Genomic DNA, 11,125 nt, shown 5'->3' on the forward strand with positions numbered 1-11,125 from the left:
CTAAGGAACCGTCTCCGGGACAGGTTCAGTGGAATGGAATGGCTCCTTGAACCTGAGCCAGAACAACCGTTAGCCTCCCTGTCATCCCTGTCTGTACCAGACATTGTTAAAAAAACAATGGCACCTGGGGCATGCAGGGATCCTAGCTGGCATGGTGCTGTCGGTGGAGCAGCAGGAAGCTATACGGCAGGCAACAGTTAGACAGCGCACCAACACCAACTGGCACACCATGAGGAGAGGGAGGTTGACGGCCAGCAGTTATGGACCAGTGGTTAGGGCCATGCACGTTACTCCATCGCTGCTAAAATTGGTCCTCAGATCACAGTCGTTGGATGGGGTGTTCTCTGTAAAGTGAGGCACAGATAACGAAGAGGAGGGCATCAAGGCATTCAAAATGGTTACGGGATGGCTGTTCAGGAGTCAGGGCTTAGGGTCACGGGGTCTTCTTCTTCACCGGATGGTCTGGTGGGCACCACAGCAGTGGTGGAGGTCAAGTGTCCCGATGGTGTAAGAGGCAGTCGAAGGATTTCTATATCAAGGAGGGAGGGTCTTACCGCCTTCGTGAAGACTATCCTTACTGGCACCAAGGTCAGCTCCACATCACTGGAAGGGACATCTGCTTCTTCATTGTGTGGACCACCAAAGCCTCCATCACCATCCCCATCCAGCGTGACGGTCTCTGACAGACTCATAATGCTCTTCCTGTCAGTATCTGTTTTCAGGGAAGCCAATGGTCCAAAAATATTCCACATAGTTCATATACACACACTAGGCTCCCAGAATAGGTTATATTACATATTAGTGTTGCTCAAAGCAGCCATCTAAAGTAATGTATTTACCTTTATCATGGGCACAGTGGGAATTTATATCTGTGATGTTCAAATGATTTTTTACTGGCTGAAGGCCCCAGCCTGTACCTGACATTGTTGAAAAACAAGTGAACAATGAATAAATATCATGTACAAACAATAGGCTCCTAGAATAGGTTATATTACATTCAAGTTTTGCTCAAAGCCACCAACTAAAGTAATGTAGTTAAGGTAAGTTAAATCACTAAGGCTGGTCTGAGTGCATCTTCTCACAGTTTCATTCAGTAGTACAACACAATTCACATTGCATTTTATCATGGGCACAGTGGGAATTTATAAATGTGATGTTTAAATTATGTTTTACCTTGCATGTCACGCCTCATGTCTAAAACATAGGGAAAAGGGGACATTAAGTAAAAATGTTGATGCATCTACAAATTCAATGTTTTACACAATATCATATCATATTTGATGAGTTACTGACCTGTCTGTCCATAAGCTCGATGTACTGTACTCTCCACAACTGCACGCTTGCTCTCGGATTACACTCCGCACAGGATGTCCATGCACCGGATGGTCTGAGGGATGCAGGGTTGCCATGTCCATGACTTTCCAATTCAAATTGGACTACTATGAAAACGATGCAGGTGAAAATGTATTGGTCGTGGGTTGAGGACATATTGGGCTACTTCTCAATTGCAACACAATTAAATATATAATTCACTCTGACCTGCTGCTGCTAACTATCAGGTAGAGATGCATAGTTGTGCACGGGTCAGCTGTTTGTTCACCTACACTCGCCAGCAATTGCTAATAACTCATCCGCAACCGCCCAACTACGGCCTGCACCCAACCCTAACCCGCAAATATAAAACATGTGCTATAGGCTACAGTCAAAGACTGCAGAATTGTTTGGGACAGTGGGTGCACAACTTTCTTTTGACTGATTTAGATAAGTTTCTGCTTATAATTTCCAACATTTTGGGAGGCTATTTGTTAGTCAACTTAATAATTAGATACATGTAGCTTCTCTTTTGTCTTTATATGTTGCCCTAGAAGACTAAATAAACCCTTGCTCAACAGAATAATGTAATAGATCGATAGAATGAATGCTTCTAGTTGACATCGGTGAAGTTCTCTGTCATCGCACGAGACTAATATTATCAGAGGACTTTGGAGTTTGCCAAAAAAACAGTAGTTTATTCTGGTTAGTCAATATCCAGATTTCAGTTTCCATTTAACCCATCTAACCAGTAAGCTACAGTTCCTTTAACATTTCCTAAATGATATCATAACCGCCATCGATAAAAGACAGTACTGTGCAGCCGTCTTCATCGACCTGGCCAAGGCTTTTGACTCTGTCAATCACAGCATTCTTATCGACAGACTCAATAGCCTTGGCTTCTCAAATGACTGCCTCGCCTGGTTCACCAACAACTTCTCAGATAGAGTTCAGTGTGTCAAATCGGAGGGCCTGTTGTCCAGACCTCTGGCAGTCTCTATGGGGCTGCCACATGGTTCAATTCTCGGGCCAACTCTTTTCTCTGTATATATCAATGATGTCGCTCTTGGTGCTGGTGAGTCTCTGATCCACCTCTACGCAGACGACACCATTCTGTATACATTTGGCCCTTCTTTGGACACTGTGCTAACAAACCTCCAAATGAGCTTCAACGCCATACAACACTCCTTTTGTGGCCTCCAACTGCTTTTAAATGATAGTAAAACTAAGCACATGCTCTTCAACCGATTGCTGCCCGCACCCTCCCGCCCGACTAGCATCACTACTCTGGATGGTTCTGACTTAGAATATGTGGACAACTACAAATACTTAGGTGTCTGGTTAGACTGTAAACTCTCCTTCCAGACTCACATTAAGCTTCTCCAATCCAAAATTAAATCTAGAATCGGCTTCCTATTTCGCAACAAAACCTCCTTCACTCATGCTGCCAAACATACCCTCGTAAAACTGACTATCCTACCAATCCTTGACTTCTGCGATGTCATCTACAAAATAGCCTCCAACACTCCACTCAGCAAACTGGATGTAGTCTATCACAGTGCCATCCGTTTTGTCACCAAAGTCCCATATACTACCCATCACTGCGACCTGTATGCTCTCGTTGGCTGTCCCTCACTACATATTCGTCGCCAAACCCACTGGCTCCAGGTCATCTATAAGTCTTTGCTAGGTAAAGCCCCGCCTTATCTCAGCTCACTGGTCACCATAGCAACACCCACCCATGGGACGCGCTCCAGCAGGTATATTTCACTGGTCATCCCCAAAGCCAACACGTCCTTTGGCCGCCTTTCCTTCCAGTTCTCTGCTGCCAATGACTGGAACGAATTGCAAAAATCACTGAAGCTGGAGTCTTATATCTCCCTCTCTAACTTTAAGCATCAGCTGTCAGAGCAGCTTACCGATCACTGTACCTGGACACAGCCAATCTGTAAATAGCACACCCAACTACCTCATCCCCATATTATTACTTACCCTCTTGCTCTTTTGCACCCCAGTATCTCTACTTGCACATCATCATCTGTACATCTATCACTCCAGTGTTAATGCTAAATTGTAATTATATTGCCTCTATGGCCAATTTATTACCTACCTCCCTACTGTTCTACATTTGCACACACTGTACATAGATTATTCTATTGTGTTATTTGACTATACGTTTGTTTATGTGTAACTCTGTGTAGTTGTTTTTGTCGCACTGCTTTGCTTAATCTTGGCCAGGTCGCAGTTGTAAATGAGAACATGTTCTCAACTGGCCTACCGGGTTAAATAAAGGTGAAATAAAATGTTTTTAAAAAAACATGCCATAAGCCTATTTGAAGTCCCGTCTTGCGACTGTCAAATTTGTATAGAGCCTCACAATCATCACACATAACATAGCCGGCACTGCTATCATCCTCTACCACTTCACCAAATCTTTTCGGACCCCTCCTTCTCATTATTTTCAACTCTCCTTTAGCAGCTTTTCTTTTTGAATTAAACTTCAACAATGTCCTTTCTGCCTCCGTGGTTTGATGTTCATTTTTCTGTCCTTCCCAAAAACATTATTTGGGGATTGGCTGTTGAGCTTGTACAGTTTAGCCCTAAAGTTTAGATTTGGCCGGGGTAGGCCGTCATTGTAAATAAGATTTTGTTCTTAACTGACGTGCCTAGTTAAATAAAGGTTAACTAAATAAAAAATGCAGTATTAACAGATAGCATAAAATAATTAAATAAAAACCTCAATGTAGCCTATATACTGTAAATTGCACACTAATTATACATTTATGGATTTTTAAAGGAATTGTTTGTCTTTATTCAACCTGCCCGCCGAATGTGGAGAGTGATACATCTGTTGGCCATTAAGTATCCCATTCATTTATATGCAGGCTACTGTAGCCTACCATTTGATACAATAAATATGCTGAAATGGCGATATCACTGGAGTCATTGCAAATCAATTTGTCCCACTTGTGCAGCCTACCTGGAGCTGGCAAACAGATTAAATAAATAGCCCATAACTCAGTTTATTGTTGTTGTAGCCTTGCGTTATTATGCAGTTATTAATGACCATGTTTAGTTAATTAAATTGGAAGTGATCATGGTCACAGTTCTATCGCAAATGCTGATCAGCTGTTGCTAGAATGCATTAGATTGAAGGTAACAGTCTGTCAGATTAGGCTACAGGTAAAAATAAAATAAAAACACTGCTGTTGTTGACAAGCATATGCCTATTAAGTTCATATCCATATAATTAATATATGATTCAGTGATTTAAATCCTCAGTAGCATCTTCTAGCAGGCTATTGAGTAACAGAAGCACTTCTTACCTCAAAATCGCCTTGCTATTCATGTTAAATAAATGAGTCAGTCAATTTGACCTAAGCAAGCTGCTAAATCGTTCATTTCACATAGCCTACAGTAGACTAGGCTATCAGGGGCAATAGGCTACCTGCATTTTATTTGTTTATTTTTATTTCACCTTTATTTAACCAGGTAGGCAAGTTGAGAACAAGTTCTCATTTACAACTGCGACCTGGCCAAGATAAAGCAAAGCAGTTTGACACATATAACAACACAGAGTTACACATAGAGTAAAACAAACATACAATCAATAATACAGTAGAAAAATAAGTCTATATGCAATGTGAGCAAATGAGGTGAGATAAGGGAGGTAAAGGCAATAAATAGGCCATGGTGGCGAAGTAAATACAATATAGCAATTAAAACACTGGAATGGTAGATTTGACAGGAGATGAGTGCGCAAAGTAGAAATACTGGTGTGCAAAGGAGCAAAATAAATAAATAAATACTGTAGGGGAATGGGAATGGCTTTTTGCCATTCTCAGTGCAAGTGGTACATAAATCCCTGAAATCCTTAGATCAAAGAAAGCCTGCAGGTCCTGATCTTTTGGATCCCTGCTTTTTAAATCTGGCAGCTGATTTCATAGCTGAACCACTTACATATCTGTTCAATCTAACCCTGGAATGTAATGAAATTCCAAAGATCTGGAAATCAGCATTTGTCCTACCACTTTTAAAAGGGGGAGATCCAACTCTTTTAAATAATTATTGGCCATCTCAAAGCTGTCACCCCTGGTGAAAATACTTGAAACCCTTATAAGTGAACAGCTAAAAGAGTTTTTATTTACTAACTCTATTTTATCAATGTACCAATCGGGCTTCAGGAAGAAGCATAGCACAATTACAGCAGCCATGAAGGGTTTAAATGATATCACTGAAGCCCTTGACAAAAAACAGCACTGTGTCTCACTTTTTATTGATCTCTCTAAGGCTTTTGATACAGTTGATCATGCTATACTAAGGCAGAGATTGTTGAGTGTAGGTCTTTCGGAGCATGCAGTTGCATGGTTTGCTAACTATCTGTCTGATAGAACTCAGTGCACTCAATTTGATGGGCTTATGTCTGTTAAATTGTCTGTCCTTAATGGTGTGCCCCAAGGCTCTGTACTTGGTCCTCTCTTATTCACTATTTATATAAATGATTTAGACACTATTTAAATGTCCAAAATGCACAACTTCATTTTTATGCTGATGATACTGTTATTTACTGTTGTGCCTCGTCTCTTACAAAAGCTTTCAAGAACTTGCAAACTGCTTTTTATACTGTTCAACATACCTTGTGTCAATTGAAGCTTATCCTCATAACTGACAAAACTAAACTAATGGTGTTTTCTAATGCAAGAAATAGACCTCTGAACCTTTCACCTATTACTACCTGTCAGGGCAAGGAGATTGAGGTTGTAACCTCATATAAATATCTTGGAATTCTAATTGATGACGGCCTCTCTTTTAAATTGCATATTCAACAACTTACAAAAAAATTGAAGCTGAAATTGGGATTTTATTTTAGGAATAAGGCCTGTTTTTCTTTTGAAGCCAGAAGGAGGCTAGTATCAGCTACATTTATGCCTTTACTAGACTATGGGGATATTTTATATATGAATGCTTCCGCTCAGTGTTTGAGATCAATTGACACTCTTTACCATGGCACTTTGAGATTTGTTTTAAACTGCAAAACCCTTACGCACCACTGCACTTTGTATACCAGGGTTGGCTGGCCTCCTCTAATCACTCGTAGGCTCAGTCACTGGTATACTTTTATTTACAAAGCCATTTGGGGTTTACTACCTTTTTATTTGGGCATTTTTATTGTTCAGAAATGTGGTGGGTACTCTCTTCGTTCGCTGGACTTTATCCTGCTAACTGTTCCAAATGTCCGAACTGAATTTGGTAAAAGGGCTTTTATGTACTCTGTGCCATCGTCTTGGAACACCTTACAAAATACTTTTAAACTGGAAGAACTTGTCCCGACTGGTGTTTTTAAATCACCGATGAAGGATTTTGAGACTGATTCCCTGACCTGTCAATGTTTTTAATTTGCTGTTTTTGATTTTGTTATACTCTTGTGAATTCAATGGTTTTTACTAGATTACTTGTAGTTTTTCATGTTGTCTGTCTGTAATTTTTGTAATGACTTGGTGCTGCCTATCTTGGCCAGGACGCTCTTGAAAAATAGATTTTAAATCTCAATGAGCCCTTCCTGGTTAAATAAAGGTTAAATAAAAAAAATAAAAAAAGTTGTACATGACTAATCAAATGACCTGGGAAGTCCGTTAGACATGTCAGTCCCTTTCAGACGAACCCTCAACCACTGCTGTTCCTCCTTAGTGATCTCACGGCTCAGAGGGTTTTAACTTTCCTCTTGAGAATCAGAAGTACAGTCGTATAGCTCATCGCAAGACTTCACGTCTTTCGGGCAAATAGTACACTAGACTGCCCTGTTCATCAAGTTGAGCATTGCAGGAAAATCCTCCATCCTAGTAGGAAGGTCCCATCCACATAGTGAGTACTCATATGGTTTTTCAGCTCAGCATTCTTAGGGAAACATTTGCCGCAAGTGGTGTTCTCTGTGTTCCAAGTAAATGGAGTGAGTCAACCCCTTGTGTACTGAGAGAGGCTTGCCTACATAATGTTTAGTTAGTAGCCTAGTTGTGGTTCACTTCCACGAGAAGGACCTTGTATTTCCCACCAGGTGTTTCTTCAGGCTGTTGAGGATGGGCTCAACATTTTTTCCACACAAACGGTTTTGTGCCACAGTGCATCTGTTGAACATGACTAATCAAGTGACTGACTTACTTGACTTAAGCTCATGGCATAGGCCAGTTGAGGCCCTTCTCAGTCATTTCTGCCTGTACATCTCTCCTCCATGTGTTTCTAGGTCTCCCTCTGTTCCCTATGGTGCAAGGGACCTTACCATTGAAGAGGCATTGAAGTTGAATGATTTATATATCCTGGATGAGGGAGGGTCTTAGCAGGTCTATGCTGCCCATCACATTGCTTTCCTGTCTGACTTTAAGGTTTGATGTGTTAACTGGATGGTCATTGACATTACTGACGTACAAATTGATACTCTAAGTCAGATGTACAGTTGAAGTAGGAAGTTTACATACACTTAGGTTGGAGTCATTAAAACTTGTTTATCAACCACTCCACAAATTTCTTGTTAACAAACTATAGTTTTGGCAAGTTGGTAAGGACATCTACTTTGTGCATGACACAAGTAATTCTTCCAACAATTGTTTAAAGACAGATTATTTCACTTATAATTCACTGTATCACAATTCCAGGGGGTCAGAAGTTTACATACACTAAGTTGACTGTGCATTTAAACAGCTTGGAAAATTCCAGAAAATGATATCATGCTTTAGACGCTTCTGATAGGCTAATTGACATAATTTGAGTCAATTGGAGGTGAACCTGTGGATGTATTTCAAGGCCTACCTTCAAACTCAGTGCCTCTTTGCTTGACATCATGGGAAAATCAAAAGAAATCAGCCAAGACCTCAGAAAACAAATTGTAGACTTCCACAAGTCTGGTTCATCCTTGGGAGCAATTTCCAAACGCCTGAAGGTACCACGTTCATCTGTACAAACAATAGTACGCAAGTATAAACACCATGGGACCACGCAGCCATCATACCGCTCAGGAAGGAGACGCGTTCTGTCTCCTAGAAATGAACGTACCTTGGTGCGAAAAGTGTAAATCAATCCCAGAACAACAGCAAAGGACCTTTGCTGGAGGAAACAGGTACAAATGTATCTATATCCACAGTAAAACGAGTCCTACATCGACATAACCTGAAAGGCCGCTCAGCAAGGAAAAAGCCACTACTCAAAAACCACCATAAAAAAGCCAGACTATGGTTTGCAACTGCACATGGGGACAAAGATCATACTTTTTGGGGAAATGTCCTCTGGTCTGATGAAACAAAAATAGAACTGTTATGTTTGGAGGAAAAAGGGGAAGGCTTGCAAGCCGAAGAACACCATCCCAACCGTGAAGCACGGGGGTGGCAGCATCATGTTGTGTGGGTGCTTTAATGCAGGAGGGACTGGTGCGCTTCACAAAATAGATGGCATCATGAGGCAGGAAAATGATGTGGATAGCAACATCTCAAGACATCAGTCAGGAAGTTAAAGCTTGGTCACAAATGGGTCTTCCAAATGGACAATGACCCCAAGCATACTTCCAAAGTTGTGGCAAAATGGCTTAAGGACAACAAAATCAAGGTATTGGAGTGGCCATCACAAAGCCCTGACCTCAATCCCATAGAAAATATGTGGGCAGAACTGAAAAAGCTTGTGCGAGCAAGGAGGTCTACAAACCTGACTCAGTTACACCAGCTCTGTCAGGAGGAATGGGCCAAAATTCACCCAACTTATTGTCTGAAGCTTGTGGAAGGCTACCCGAAGCGTTTGACCCAAGTTAAACAATTTAAAGGCAATGTTACCAAATACTAATTGAGTGTATGTAAACTTCTGATCCACTGGGAATGTGATGAAAGAAATAAAAGCTGAAATAAATCCTTCTCTCTACTATTATTCTGACATTTCACATTCTTAAAATAAAGCGGTGATCCTAACTGACCTAAGACAGGGAATTTTTACGAGGAATAAATGTCAGGAATTGTGAAAAACCGAGCTTAAATGTATTTGGCTAAGGTGTATGTAAACTTCTGACTTCAACTGTAACTGCAGAAGCAAACCTACTCTGTGTACCATTCAATGCACTCCTTCACGCTACTCCTGGGAGTTGCACCTAATGGGGTGGTATCATACAGCAGGGACATATATCCAGGATCTGTGTCGGACAACATTGGATATATAAAAACAACATTGAAACAACAACCATACACATATACAAGATAATGGGATCAGTACTTTTCTATAGTTTTCATATGAGGACTAGTGCAGTTTTTCCATGAACTTTTAATTGATAACTTGGGATTTTATCACTGGGAAGGATCATGCAAATTAAGACTGTGTGAATGCATATAGCTTTAAGACAGTGGTTCACAACCAGGTACAGGTACAGGACCCCTGAGGGTACTTCCACAGGGGGCACTGGTAAAAATGCACATGAGGTAATACTTCAGGGGTGCTCCAGGCAGAGCACAATTCAATTGGTGTTACAGTAACAGAACATTTTTGGGGAACTACTGCTTTATAACAGACCAGTCCTAAAAAGTGAATACTGTGATTTTGAAAATTTGTCTCTGGATGTCTTAACAATACATGTAAAAATTCTGAATGTAAATATGTCAGTAGATTTTTAGATTCATTCTCATCAATGACAACCTTCTAGAACTGTTATCACTTATCTAAGTCTGATATCCAGGGTAATCTGGTTAATGATTATATAATTGATTATTCCTTGTAGAATGTTGACACCTGTACAGAACACATTGTATTGCTAAAATGCTCAAACTTTGCTTAATAGCTACACTCACCGACACAGGATACATTTTATCCCTAATGCTGGCCCTAACCAAACCGGTAAGTTGCCCCTCACTATATACCCGTCGCACGACCCACTGGTTGATGCTTATTTATAAAACCCTCTTAGGCCTCACTCCCCCCTATCTGAGATATCTACTGCAGCCCTCGTCCTCCACATACAGCACCCGTTCTGCCAGTCACATTCTGTTAAAGGTCCCCAAAGCACACATATCCCTGAGTCTTTTCAGTTCGCGGCAGCTAGCGACTGGAACGAGCTGCAACAAACACTCAAACTGGACAGTTTTATCTTAATCTCTTCATTCAAAGACTCAATCATGGACACTCTTACTGACAGGTGTGGCTGCTTTGTGTGATGTATTGTTGTCTCTGCCCTTCTTGCCCTTTGTGCTGTTGTCTGTGCCCAATAATATTTGTACCATGTTGTGTTTCTACCATGTCGGGGTGTGTTGCTACCATGTTGTGTTGTCATGTGTTGCTGCCTTTCTATGTCTTAGGTCTCTCTTTATGTAGTGTTGTCTCTCTTGTCGTGATGTGTGTTTTTTCATTTTTTCCCCCAGCCCCCATCCCTGCAGTTGGCCTTTTGCCCTTTGGTAGGCCGTCATTGTAAATAAGAATTTGTTCTTAACTGACTTACCTAGTTAAATAAAGGTTAAATAAAAATGTAGATATATATATAGCTGCTTTCTCCACATGGCCAGGCTTACAGTGGTCTTCTCCCCATTTAATGCTCATGCTCATCCTTGAAAAATGCCATAAGGTCTGAAATAGATACCAAAGTCGACATACTGTAAAAACAATCTATGCTAAGTAAAACAAAATATTTTGGTATCTACTAGCTAAAGTACAGTTGGAGGCTATCTAAGAGAGAGAGAAGGGGGACGGAAGAAGTTCAACACTTAATTAATCAATTAATTTCACTACAACATATGGATTCTGCATGGATTGGGCACAGAAGGTCTCGCTGGGGAAATGTAGCTGACTGTGTCAGCTAGAG

This window comes from Salvelinus namaycush, chromosome 31 (assembly GCF_016432855.1).
Source record: "Salvelinus namaycush isolate Seneca chromosome 31, SaNama_1.0, whole genome shotgun sequence".
Lineage (NCBI taxonomy): Eukaryota > Metazoa > Chordata > Actinopteri > Salmoniformes > Salmonidae > Salvelinus > Salvelinus namaycush.